Source organism: Palaemon carinicauda, chromosome 15, assembly GCF_036898095.1.
Source record: "Palaemon carinicauda isolate YSFRI2023 chromosome 15, ASM3689809v2, whole genome shotgun sequence".
In the NCBI taxonomy this organism is placed as follows: domain Eukaryota; kingdom Metazoa; phylum Arthropoda; class Malacostraca; order Decapoda; family Palaemonidae; genus Palaemon; species Palaemon carinicauda.
The window spans coordinates 69,023,718-69,038,717 of NC_090739.1; the positions used below are offsets into that span (position 1 = coordinate 69,023,718).

At 34.8% G+C, this 15,000-nt stretch overlaps 1 protein-coding gene across 6 annotated transcripts in view; it reads left to right on the plus strand.

The window, feature by feature from the left end:
- The window catches only part of FucT6 (alpha-(1,6)-fucosyltransferase), a 606,841-nt gene that overhangs the window by 506,176 nt on the left and 85,665 nt on the right, over positions 1-15,000 (plus strand). For 2 of the 6 annotated variants that reach the window (XM_068388481.1, XM_068388483.1), the window contains one exon: positions 14,326-14,422. The exons of the other annotated variants lie outside the window; for them this stretch is intronic. The gene's annotated coding sequence lies outside the window, so the exon portion shown is untranslated. The remainder of the gene's footprint in view (positions 1-14,325; positions 14,423-15,000) is intronic. 6 annotated transcript variants of the gene reach the window in all.

A 15,000-nucleotide genomic window follows, 5' to 3' on the forward strand; every position in this document is an offset into this window, starting at 1 on the left:
AATCCCTAGGGTTACTAATCCTGTGCGGGAAAAAATTCCTGGCAACATCATTCGTTTTTTAAAGCCTCTTTATGGCCGTGTCTTTTGCACCCGGATTAAATGACTTCCGTTTTAGGCTGTTTCTTCATTTCGTCTTCTTTTTAAGGCAGCTGTAACTTCCATTGCCTTGATTTTGTTAAGGTGTTTGTTTAAAATGTTGTGCTTTGTTCATTCGGCTTTTCAGCTGCTGTATAGTGTCTTTACAATCTGTGATGTATTTATGTACAGTGTCACCTTTTATGTACAGTGTAGTCATACCAACTATGAGTTTATATATGGTGACACCATAGTGTTTACGTGTCTATGTACTGAGATTACTTAGCATTTACCTGGTTAAGTATAATAATACCAAAGCTTACGTTTGTTTATACACAACGACACCATAGCATTCACGTGTTTTTGTACCGTGATACAGTGGCGTTTATGTGGTTATATATAGTGACACCTTAGCATTCACGTGTTTGTGTACAGTAAGACCATAGTGTTCATGTGGTTATGTACAGCGTCACCATAGTGTTCACATTTATATGTGTAAGGACGTCATGGCATTCTCGTGTTTATGTACAGTGACACCATAGCGTCCACATGTTTATGTAAAGTAACACCATAGCGTCCATGTGTTTATGTACAATGACACCATAGCATCTGTGTTTAATTACTGTGACACCATAGCGTTCACTTGTCTACTATAAACATTGACATCATAGCGTTCACTTGTCTACTATGTACAGTGACACCATATCATTCACGTGTCTACGTACATAGGCATTATGGCACTCGCATGTTTATGTACAGTTAGCCACTGCAATTCCTGCAGACCCCGCTCTGAAGAAGTGCACGCCGTCACACCCTTACTGTGCAGCGAGTTCCTTTGTGTTACACTTTTGCCTATTGCGGTGTGACGGTGCATTTCCCCAGAGCGAGTTGTACTAGGAATTACAGTGTAACACCATAACATTTAGGTATTAATGTACATAATGTACAACTTTCACAAGAATTTTACAGTAACACATTACAACACACCTAATGAACAGTGACACCATAGCGTTCATGTGTTTATGTACAATGGCACTATTGCATCCATAAGTCTACTTATAGTAACACCATTGTATTCTCGTGTCTGTGTACAGTGACACCATTGCGTTAATGTGTTTATGTACAGTGATACCCCAGGGTTCACATATTTATACACATTAACACCATAGCATTCACATGTTTATGTAAAGCGACACTATAATCTTCACATGTTGATGTAGAGGTTCACATGGTTATACACATTAACACCATAGCATTCACATGTTTATGTACAGCGGCACTATAACCTTCACATGTTGATGTACAGGTTCACATGTTTATACACATTAACACCATAGCATTCACATGTTTATGTACAGCGTCACTATAACTTTCACATGTTGATGTAGAGTGACACCATATCGACCATGTGTTTATGCACAGATATATTATAATGCTCATGTGTTAACTTACATTGATAGTATAACAATCGCATCTTACGTGCATTGACACCACAACCATCGAATGTTTATTTATAATGACACTCTAGCATTCGTGTATGTGTAGAGTGGCACGATAATGTTCATGTATCTATGTACAGAAACACTATAGCGTAACACTATAGCAAGACATAATTGTAAAATTTTCAGGATTAAATTGGTGGAGTAACCCGGGGTGATAGTTAGCATTGCAATATAAATTGTATTTGTAGACGAAAAGGTTTCTGCCTCAAGGTGAAATAAGAACGTGGTGACATTAAAAAACTTTTGGGTAAAGATACACCACTTTAAAAGTATAAGTCAAGTTGATGGCATTTAGAAATGGGTCTGGAAGACGAGACGCTTACGAACAAATGAGTTTTATATATGCAGTAAATATTACGAAATGTCTTTTGTGATTCATGTAGTTCTTATCAGAGAGAGAGAGAGAGAGAGAGAGAGAGAGAGAGAGAGAGAGAGAGAGAGAGAGAGAGAGAGAGAGAGAAAGTTTTTTTCATAGTTATATCTAGAGTGCGATATATTAATTGCATAACCTTTTGATATTTGACGAAAGATTGGAATCGTACTGTATATGGCAATTAAAGACAATTCCGCTTGCATCTGTCCTTACATATCTTCACGATATATTTTTTGTACAATCATTCAGAATTATTGTTACATGAATTGTAGAACAGGTTGAAGCAACGTCTTGTATCGAAATGCTACTTGATTGACCGTACTTTCGTGGTTAAATATAATAAAAGGTTTAGTATGGAACAGTGTTTGTTTTCTGTGACGGAGAATGAGGGAACCGTTGAAAAGTGTGTGAAGTGTGAAATATGATTGAAGGTTTGACTGGGGGAAACGATGGAATTTCCTGAGAAATGTGTCGAAGTGCAAACCATTGCCCCTCTCTCTCTCTCTCTCTCTCTCTCTCTCTCTCTCTCTCTCTCTCTCTCTCTCTCTCCCCTTGGTTCATTCCAACCACTAGAGCCTAGTAGTAAAATTTCTGTACTTTCTTGAATACTGTCTTGCTTTTAATGGATGTGTCCCAAGAGTTAGTTTCACATTAGATAGTAAAGCTAATGAAATCTTTAAGGGCTTTAGTCTACGTATAATGCATGGACGTAAATGATGGTTATTGACGATATATATATACAGAGAGATTTACTTTCGTATAAATTGCTAAATTTCGAAGAGTTTATCTCTCATGAGGAAATATTGACCTAACGTAACCGAATTAAAGGGAATTTTATCCTATGGTACAACATCCAAGTATTCTTTTTAGCAGACAAACCAGCAATTTCAAGTGTTCTCGCTTTAAGGACCAAAGAAAAACTCCATGTATTTATTTTTAAGAAAGCAAGAGAAATGGAAAATTGTACATAAAAATGTAAGACTCTTCCCTTATCTGTTATTTGCACACCTGGGCTCACAGTGTTAGCATTGGTATTATTTATGGGTGGTTCGTCTTTAGATGGCCATCCGAAGGATGTAAGTTGTTTATGTTATGAGCCTGAGGAACACACCATATTTCCATCGTTTTGGGCTGCTATGATAGAGAGGACAGGATTTGGCCTGCCTGATAAAATGGGGTGAACACATGCTTACGCAATAGTAGGGTGTACTTAGTTCTATTTTTTTTTCTTTAAATTTTTTTTGGTATTATAGTAGTATTATTTTAATTTATTTCAGAAGCAGGTCTTCTTAAAGCTATCTAACTGTTATAAGGATGCTTTTGCTTTTATTGTTTTAAAGTGAATTAATATTTATTTATTTATTTATAACAAATAATATCGGTGTCAGTGACCTTAGATGTCAGGATGCCAGATAACTCATAATCAATCAACCAATCTTGTTTTTTGTTATTTGTTTATTGTATAGTTAAATTCATTTGATCAAGTGTTTTTGGGTATGATACAAAGCGTTATATTTTTAATACTTTATAATAGTTAAATCGATTAAAACGCATATGTGCATTTATGTAAAATATATATTCATAAATAATAAAAATTGAAGTTGTAAGTCGTGAAAGAAGATATAATCATTATTTCTAATATATATAAAGAAATATAAACCATGTTTTCACAATATTCACCACAAGTCTTATATAACTCCCTTCGATGCAGCTTTGTATTAAAAAACATAGTTACCTGAACGTTCTTGTACGTAAAAAGGTTTGCCTGCTATGCCACACTAATTTACAAAAATTTGGGTTGGTTGGTTTGCATTCTTCATGTCTGTGCACAGAGTTATCATTGAAGGCCTTTTGAGAGAGAGAGAGAGAGAGAGAGAGAGAGAGAGAGAGAGAGAGAGAGAGAGAGAGAGACTATATCAATTTTATGATTAATGAAAAGAAAAGAAGATTACTTTGCAGTGAAAATGAAAATGTTAAGTCGTTCAGTTCTAAAGCAGAACGAATTTTGATATAATTTTTGATGGGGGAAGCCTCAAATTATTCTGTCTAGTTCCGTTTTAAAAGTTTCTTTCACAACAAGTTTTTTATGTAAGTTTTCGATTCATATATTCGGAGTCATGGTCACATTTACAACATGTACTGTACCAAACCTTTAGCAGCAGTATCAGTATTAGTAGCGTGAACAGTATTTGCTGTAGTAGTGACACTAGCAGTAGTATTGGTATTGGCAGCAATATTATTATTATTATTATTATTTGCTAAGCTACAACCCTAGCTGGAAAAGCAAAATGCTATAAGCCCAGAGCCCCAACAGGGAAAATAGCCCAGTAAGGAAAGGAAAGAAGGAAAAATAAAATATTTTAAGAAGAGTAACATTAAAATAAATATTTCCTATATAAACTATGAAAACTTTAACAAAACAAGAGGAAGAGAAATTAAATAGAATAGTGTGCCTGATTGTACCCTCAAGCAAGAGAACTCTAACCCAAGACAGTGGAAGACCATGGTACAGAGGCTATGGCACTACCCAAGACTAGAGAACAATGGTTTGATTTTGGAGTGTCCTTCTCCTAGAAGAGCTGCTTACCATAGCTAAAGAGTCTCTTCTACCCTTACTAAGAGGAAAGTAGCCACAGAACAAATACAGTGCAGTAGTTAACCCCTTGAGCGAAGAAGAATTGTTTAGTAACCTCAGTGTTGTCAGGTGTGTGAGGACAGAGAAGAATCTGTTAAGAGGACAGAGAAGAATCTGTTAAGAATAGGCCAGACTATTCGGCGTATGTGTAGGCAAAGAGAAAGAACCGTAACCAAAGAGAAGGATCCAACGTAGTACTGTCTGGCCAGTCAAAGGACCCCATAACTCTCTGGCGGTAGTATTTCAACGGGCGGCTGGTGCCTTGGCCAACCTACTACCTCAATAGTAGTATCAATAGCGAAAGCACCAATAGCTTTAAAAGTGTAGGAATCTGAGTAGCAACACTAGTAGTAGTAGTAGTAGTAGTAGTAGTAGTAGTAGTAGTAGTAGTGCCCTCCCTGATTTAAATCAAGTGTCATTTTATGAATGATATAATAATAATTGTATCCTATTGTACAAACGAGGCCGTAAGTGAAAGATGACGGGAAATGCTTCGACACGCTTATTTTACTTCTGCCTCGTACGGCCAGTTTCGTCACCAGATGTCCCTATTATGATTAGTAGTCGGCTGAATATGCGTCTGTCATCATTGAAAATTGCTTCTTTTATTCAGTTCTTCCTAATTTCTTACCTTCTTTTATTACTTTCTTCCCATTTTTTTTTACCTTTTATCGTTTCCTTCCCAATTCTACACTGTGTTATTCCCTGTTTGGTTTCTTTCATTCCTTTCTTCCACCTTTTCACTTTTATCGGTTTTCCCCCGTTTTTACTCTTATTTCTATCTTTTCTATTTATACAGTCTTTTATTCTGTTTCTTCTCATTTCATCTTTATTCGTTTTCCATTTTTATACTTTTACCCATTTCTTTTCTAATAATTCATTCTTTTATTCCATTTTCTTTTCTTTTCATCTCGATCAGTTGTCCCCTTTTTTACTTTTATCCATTTCTTTTCATTCTTTTATTCCTCACTTCTCTACTTCCGACCTTCTTTTATTGCCTTTCCCTACTTTTCCCTTCAGTTTTCTCAAGAGAACGTGGTTGCGTACCACACGCACACTGATTCCGCTTGCATTCGGATTTATGGAGTATGTTTTGGAGTTTTTCTTATCGCACACTTGTTGTCGTGCATGTGTGTCTGCGTTATCTGGCGAAACTTCCTCTCTATCCAGAGTTATGAAATCCAGATTGCAGTGGTCTCTGGTCTGGGCCGAAGTTGGTTGGTTTGCATTCTACTTGTCTGTACACAGAGTTATTATTGAAGACCTTTTGAGAGAGAGAGAGAGAGAGAGAGAGAGAGAGAGAGAGAGAGAGAGAGAGAGAGAGAGAGAGATCCTACTCGGTTGGTATATGCCCTTGGGCGTTCATTTAACAGACTCAAAGGCCAGCTGTCATATTCGGAATCCCAGTTCTAGTTTTATCATTAAAATGGAAATATATTTAGAGATAAAAATTGTCAATTATATATCATTAAATTAGAAAATGATATAGAAATAAAAATTGTCAGCTATATATCATTAAGATGGAAAATATATATAGAAAAGAATTGTCAATTATATTTCGCGATATTTTTCATTGCAATTCACAAAAATTCTATAACCCATAATTGCTCTTTTATTTTTTAGAGGCTAATAAAGGTTATTATAAACGTTATAAAAGTTCTTGTGTAAATGATATTTGTTTTAATTCACGCTAATTTTTATAAAAGTAAATGCGTCAGATTCCTATACAAAGTAAGATATTGAAATATTCATAGATAATTTTTGCGACATCATTGGTGACTTGTGCGTTTATGCATATCTTAGTCCTGATCTCAAAGATACTGGTGATCAATACTATTATTATTATTATTATTATTATTATTATTATTATTATTATTTGCTAAGCTACAACCCTAGTTGGAAAAGCAGGGGCTCCAAAAGGGAAAATAACCCAGTAAGGAAAGGAAACAAGGAAAAAGTAGAATATTTTAAGAGTAACATTAAAATATATATTTCCTATATAAACTATAAAAACTTTATAAAAACAAGAGGAGGAGAAATAAGATAGAATAGTGTGCCTGAGTGTACCCTCAAGCAAGAGAACTCTAACCCAAGACAGTGGAAGACCATGGTACAGAGGCTATGGCACTACCCAAGATTAGAAAACATGGCTGTGATTTTAGAGTGTCCTTACCCTAGATGAACTGCTTACCAGAGCTAAAGAGTCTCTTCTACCCTTACCAAGAGGAAAGTAGCTTCTGAACAATTACAGTGCAATAGTTAACCCCTTGGGTGACGAAGAATTGTTTGTGATCAATATTAACAAGGATGGCAAGACAGGAATGTCCAATGGAGGTCGGTGCTTAACAAGTGTTCGTTGACATAAGGGAGGCCTTGATCCTAATGTAGATACAACCCTATAGAAAGGAAGAGAGTCATTTAGGATAGCTGGAAATAATACACCTGCATCCCCTAGGAATGCCTCTGATTTCCTGTATTATGCCCTCGGCGGGGGAACCACCAAATGTAAGAGAGCCGCTTTGATCCTGTGAAGGTCTCTCTCTCTCTCTCTCTCTCTCTCTCTCTCTCTCTCTCTCTCTCTCTCTCTCTCTCTCTCTCTCACTGTAAATAAAGGATGAATGTGGCAATGATGGTTGTATTCATTATTTTCTGGAAAAAAAACTTAATCCTGAAATGCTTTTTGGTAAAAATAATTATTTCATGTCGGCAGTTCCTTTTAAAAAATTCTCCTTTTCCTTTCCCTGCCTTTGTTCTTCCTTTCAGTCAGGCTGGACATAGTGAAGGGCACTAGTTTGACTGTTTCATCCACTTGAGCATGATATACATAAATTCCTCTCTGGAAACTTAAATGAAACTGTCATAACCCAACGTATAGACATACACACAAGTGTATAATAGCAGCAAGACTATGCTCTCTCTTTATAGGGGGCGGGGTTGAAGCCCCCCCCCCAAAAAAAAAAAAAATAGAAGTTTAGACGTATTTCAGAACAGAAATTTTGAAATATCTCGAGTAAATACAAGGAAATGGTAAGATTCACCAGTCCACAACCTATCGCAATCATCAGCATTTCTGTTACAAATTCATTTTTAGTTTTGATTCAATCATCAGTTTACTTGTTCAGAATGACATTTAGAATAACTGAGTATTTTGTCCAGTGATGCAGTCTGGGGTATGCTATGCACGTTGGGTCATCTCTATTATATTTGAAATACGTTCATTTGTTCAGGTGAATATCTCGGACTAACAAACTATAGTCATTTTTTTTTTAACGAGGCAGATTTGCACCGACTCGCAGCGGTGCCCTCTTAGCTTGGAAAAGATTCCTGATCGCTGATTAGTTGGACAAGATAATTCTAACCAATCAGCGATCAGGAAACTTTTCCGAGCTAAAAAGACAACGCTGCGAGTCGGTGCAAATCTGCCTCGCTACAAAAATTGACTATAGTCAGCATTCATCATAATTTCTTAGTTATTTTGAAATACTCGGCTATATTATTTTGCTGTTATATTGTTATAGTTTATGGTTTATCTGGTAAAACGAGTCGAGCGAGTAGTTCATAACTATCCCTACAAACTAACAAACACTCATAAAGGAGAGAGAGAGAGAGAGAGAGAGAGAGAGAGAGAGAGAGAGAGAGAGAGAGAGAGAGAGAGAGAGGCAGGCTACGAGCATGAATACAGTAGATGTGATGAAAGTATTCCGACAAGTCATGCAGTAAGGTATTAAGAGGAAGGATGAATCGTTGAGCCAAGAGGAACGCGGTCAGGCGTGCAAGCATGTATGTAAGTTCTTGTATTTCTCTTCTGGTTCCTTTGACTCCAAAAGTCTCTGTCTTGTAGATAAGCCAAATCAGACGCAAATTAAGTGAATTATATATATATATATATATATATATATATATATATATATATATATATATATATATATATATGTATGTATGTATACATATACATTCACACACACACACACACACATATATATATATATATATATATATATATATATATATATAATATTGTATATGAATATATTTATGTATATATTACTGTATTTAAATTGAAAAACATTAAACCAGAATCAGATAAAAAGTAATCTTCTCTTTTCTTTGACTCTAGTGATGCTATCACTTTAAAGAGATATATCGCTCACGCGCAATGACACACATACAGAAACTCACGCACACACTTAGGCAACTGTTAGCAAGAATTGGATTGCCATTGGAGGCGAGTATGTAAAGGTTTACCGGCCAATGTTGTGGAAGTCTTGGGATTGGCTCGCCATCTGTGGTTGAACAAACCTAAGGATAAGTGTGGCATTGTCTGTCATCTTTACCTCATGAAGGTGAGCGTTAGAGGTTATCAAGGAGGTTAAATCGTTGTTAGGCTTAGTTTGACCTTGGAGTCTTTCGCATTGAGGTTGTAAGGCCCAAGGTCGATAGACCTTCGTGAGGCCTTTGACCTCAACCTTGCAGCGATCAGTACAGTTGTCTAACGTCGGAGTATATGATTCATTGTTGCGGCCAACGGAGGCACAATGGATGTTTAATTGTGTTGCTATCCATGCTCCCTCGACAAGGAGTCGAACCTGCGTTAGGTTGCTGGACAGTTGAGAATGCTATCGATCATACTCGCTTGCGTGTGTGTCGCACATATATACTGAATGTGTATATTAAAAGAAAAGTATTTAATGAGATGGGTCTAACAGTATTAAGTTATGCATCAGAAACTTGGTGCCTTACTAAAGCCTTCGAACACAAGCTAGTTACAACTCAAAGAGCTATGGAAAGAATAATAATTGGAATAACACTGTGACAGAAAAAGAGCAACATGGATATGAGAGCAAACTAAAGTAGAGGATTTTCTATGAACATGTGAAAAAAGGAAATGGACATGGAGGGACATATAATGATGATGTCGGTCAATAGATAGACAGTAAGAATAACAGAATGGGTCCCTAGAGATTGTAAAAGAAACAGGGGATGGAAGAGAAGACGATAGATTGACGAACTAAGTAAGTTTACGGGCGTGGACTGGCACAGAAAGACCATAAACCGACGCAATTGGAAGGACGTGTCTGAGGCCTTTGTTCTGCTGTGGATTAGTAACGGCTGATAGTGATATATATATATATATATATATATATATGTGTGTGTGTGTGTGTGTGTGTGCGTGTGTGTGTAGAATTCACGAAAGCTGACACGTGATTGTTGAGTCTGTTGATGTCCCTAACGGACGAAAGTACTAACTCTAATCAAGTATTTTCATTTTTCCTTCCGTGGCTATAATATATATATATACATATATATATATATATATATATATATATATATATATATATATATATGTATGTATATATATATATATATATAATATATATATATATATATATATATATATATATATATATATATATATACATATATATATACCGTGTGCATGTGTGTTTGAGCAAGGAAACAGACTTGAAACTCATCAAAGAAGGCTTTGGCATGACTGAGCGTCATTTGGGGCTACTTGAGTTGACCTTGGTTGCCTTCGGGTAAATTGGTGGACAAGGTAAAACAAAGCCCGAATGAGGGACAGACGAGCGAAGGAAGACGAAACAACATTATTTGGAAAGAAAATAAAAAGGTTAAAAACATAATGTACTTAAGTAGGCGCAAAAGGTAATGTTTGAAATAGGATGAGGTCGAATGGAAAAGGGTAAGGGTAAAGTGTGAGGTCAGAGTTAAAATGGTTTTGTTGCTCCCAACGTGGCCTCGGGTAATAGACGTCGAACATACGTACGCGCACACATGCTAAGTCTGAAAGAGAGACGCACATATGTATGTATTCTCGTTTTCATCATTGAAATGCCCTCATGATGTTCAGTTGAGTGGCGGTTTTGATCACGGGAAGACATTGGTCGATAACCTGTTCGGTAATTTGACGGTTTTATGATGCGCTGTAAAATTGAGTCGGAATACCTTTGTCTATTTTGATTCTTTAGTATTTTCATTTTTGTTTATTTGATGTCTGGTTGTGTTGATCCCTGAACTATTTCCTCCTCAGTGTCTTTGTTCTTTTCATATTTTTCTGTTGGCCGTGTTTTACGTTGGAGTTTTACCGAATTGAGATACAATAACATTAAAGAGTGAGTTGTATGATAGCATTTCTTTTCCAATAATCTGATAAACATCTGATGACCTCTTGAAGAGTAATCCGTTTTCAGAAGAAATCTTTATAACTTATATTGTTATTGTTGTGTTTATAACCGAGATTACTATGAACTCGATCTCAGAGATGGGGATTGTATCTTTCAAAGTTACACGGACTTTTACTAATGAACGTTAAGCTTGAGATCTGAATATATCTATTAGTGTCGTGAACGTCCTTGATGTTTTGCATGCTAAGGTGAGCTTGATTCTCGAATGCAAAATCTCATGTATAGGAAAATTTGTAATTGTTTCATAAGTTTTCTTATATTTTACGCGTATGGCAGCAGTTGTGGTTTTTCTTATCAAAGAGTGCATTAGTAGTTATTGTTACAATATAAGTTTTAGACTGCCATTGCAAACTAGAATGAATGTATAATGCCTTCTTTGTATCGCCATTGCGTTGTGTACATACATGAATATACACACTTATGTAGTTACCTATGTGGAATTTATGTACGTTCTTTTACAAATAGTCCGGCATGAATGTGACGTAATTCCTATTTTCAAAGATTTTGAATCTCCCCAGATTTGAGGGACCCTGTGGCTATTGTTTCATGGATAGGACCCACCATTAGAATACAAATATCTAGGTTTTTTTTTTTTTTTTTTTTTTTTTTTTTTTTTTTTTTTTTTTTTTTTTTTTTTTTTTAGCCCAAAACCGTAGTGAAGGCTGGAATTACTCACCAGTGTGCGTATGTGATGACTCGAAAGTCTAACCAATACTGTTCCTAGACATTTCTGTACATTCAAATATTAGCTCCATGACGTGGACAGAAGCGAAAATTTGGAGTTATGAAATTTATATAAATAGTACGATTATCATCAAGTATTTTGCAAGTATGTAGGTGTTAAACGTTATTATTGATATAGACTTGAAGCATTTATTTTTGTGATTTTTTATATTTTTAATTTAGCTGCTCATTTTCGTCTGAACGGGTAAATGGGGTTCGCCGTATTTGGTAGCATTGCTTGTGTGGCGGGTTCCAGCTGATTACGCTCGAGTCATTCGCCTCCGGGCTCAGCAGTTCTGTCCATCTTTTCAGGGTCCTTGGAACGAATTCTCTCCGCCCTTTGATTTTTAGTACCCATGCCCACGGGGTCATTCGTAGTTGTTAAAAACACTGCAATATTTCCACACACAAGAAAGCCCTCCATCATATAGCCTATATATATATATATATATATATATATATATATATATATATATAATATACATATATACAAACATACATACAGTATATATATACACACTCACATATGTATATATATATATATATATATATATATATATATATATATATATATATTTATACATATGTATATATACATTACACACACACACACATATATATATATATATATATATAATCATGATAGCGAGCTTTCTATCATAATTGTATATATATACATATGTATGTGTGTGTGTATATATATATATATATATATATATATATATATATATATATGTGTGTGTGTGTGTGTGTTTGTATGTGTGTATGTGCGCGCGCATGTGCATGTAGCTTCAATAAATCACAAAGGAAAATTAAAATACTGGGTGAAACATGGCCAGTTTCGTCTCTGCAACCTCATAGATTGATACATTTATAGAGATTTTTACAATATACATGACACAGTTAGATTATGAACATACACACAGATATTTATACAACGAAACATAAGAAAAATATGCCTCTGTATTAGTGATAATACACCTGTGCTTTCGTGTGTGTGTGTGTGTGTGGGGGGGGGGGGGTGGAGTCCATATCCCATTAGCAGATAAGGGGGTGTCTTGAGTGACAGGTCCCTACACTTTAAATAATTCTGCATATACATTTATATACAAAAACATATACATACATATATACCTGCATCCATATGCATACATAAATACATACATGGAAATCCACATATAAATAACGGCAGAGCATATACTGTACATCCATTTGTCTGGTAATGTAGATAAAAAAAGATTTATTATCAAGCAGACATATGTTATATAAGGGCACATGATTCCTAAGTTAGAAACCAGGTGTTACCAAGTTCAGTCCTGCTTACGTAAATAGAAATTGTTGAGGCTTGTAGATATATTTTCACATGTGTATATATATATATATATATATATATATATATATTATACATATATATGCATATATATTATATATATAAATAGAGAGAGAGAGAGAGAGAGAGAGAGAGAGAGAGAGAGAGAGAGAGAGAGAGAGAGAGAGAGAGAGAGAGAGAGAGAGAGAGAGAGAGAGAGATAATTATTAAAACTATCTTATATAAAGCTGGACTCTATATAACATTTCTTCAAAATATTTATTACAATGAACCAATATCTTTGACCATGAGCAACTGATATTATGATTTTGCATTGTTATCTTGAGCATATCTTACACTTTTTTATGCTGTTCAATTATCTTTTTAAGATATTTACCTGTTTGATCTGTATAAGAGAACACATTATTTACAGAGGATTTGATATACGTATTCTTTTGTACTGTCAGGAGAGTTCTTTATGAGAGTTGTTATCATTGTGTTATTACTTAAAACGTTAATATTGAAATATTTAACGAATTCGGGAATATCTTTAAAGTTGTTACTGCTCTTTGCTCTTAATGCATCGTTTAATACTATTTCGGGATACATTAATTTATTGCCTGTAGTCCTGTGCAGAGTTACTGGGTCGTTTTCTGAATATGATATTAGTATTTTTTTTATTTTCAATATACATATGTATGTACTGTATATGCATTCATGCTTATGCTTTATTTATATTTATATGAGGTTTTTATTATAAATCATATATGTTTATATATATATACACACACACACACACACACACATATATATATATATATATATATATATATATATATATATATATATATATATATATATAAAGTGTCTGTGTGCTTTTGTATTTATGTATACATGTGTGTACATGTATGTCTCTGGGTATTTATGCATCTGTATGTGTTGCGTTTTTGTAAACACACGGATATGCAAAATCTATTCAAATAAACTCTCATTAGTATCATGAATTATAGGTAACTGTCTGAAGGCTAGAGTCACTTGGATATTTTACCTTTCGCTTCAGACCCATCTGCAAGGTATATGAGATGCAATCACGAGGGCTCCGATGTGCTGTCACAAATACAGATGGCATATTTTTATGGTGTTTTGTTCTACAAATGTTTGTATGTAAATTTGTACTCTGACTATACTATATACATTGCAAGAATATCCATATATTAACCCTCTAGAGTCTAGATGAAGTCGCAGACCAAATCTGTCAGGAGCCACTCAGTATTTTCATTTTTTTTTTCTTATATGTGGTTTATTACACCTGAGCACCACAAGTACTTGCGAGTTTTGTGTATACACATTCATGTTTACTTTTATATATATATATATATATATATATATATATATATATATATATATATATATATATATATAGCTCATGTGTTGTTATTGTTTTATATATATAATATTTCATAATTGTTATCGTTATATTATCAAATTTTCTTTCCTTGCAGGTAAGAGACGTGTGGAACATAGGTAAGCTTGCTAGGGAGCTTTGTACAATATAATTCAGGGATTGATCACCTTGAGAAGAACCACGCAACGCTACAAGTAAGAACCGAAAAGTTTAGTTCTTTCATTGGATAGAATTTAAAAGAAAAATAGTGTGTAAATTAACTACTACAATTATTTTTATATAGGTGATAAAGTATTTAGTCTGTGAATAGCAAGGGAAAGGTCTGGTTGTTTCTCCAACCGGATAGGTCCCCAAGCCTAAAAAATGTTCATCCCAAGAGCCTTACGAAAAGTTATCCATCGAGCCTAAAAAATGGTTAGTCTTAGAGGCTAACAAAAGGCTGTCCGTTGAGCCTAACTTATTGTATTTGACCGCCTACCTTCGGGGACGAGTATTGTACGTGAAGAAGTATGATTTATCGGGATTTAACAACCCCCTCCCCCAAAAAAGGGAAAAAATAACAGCCCAGGTAACGTATTTAACCTAGTCTGAACAAATTTCGTAGCGTGAGACATATTCATATACCTGCACATTATTTATGTTTTGAATAAAGTTATCAAAGGAGCTTTACTTTTGGTGTCTTGTGTAATCCTAAAAGAAAAAATGATTTCAAGTGCTTCCCTTATTGACAGTTATCGATTTTTTTTTATACTAATTATTGAAGAAAATTGAT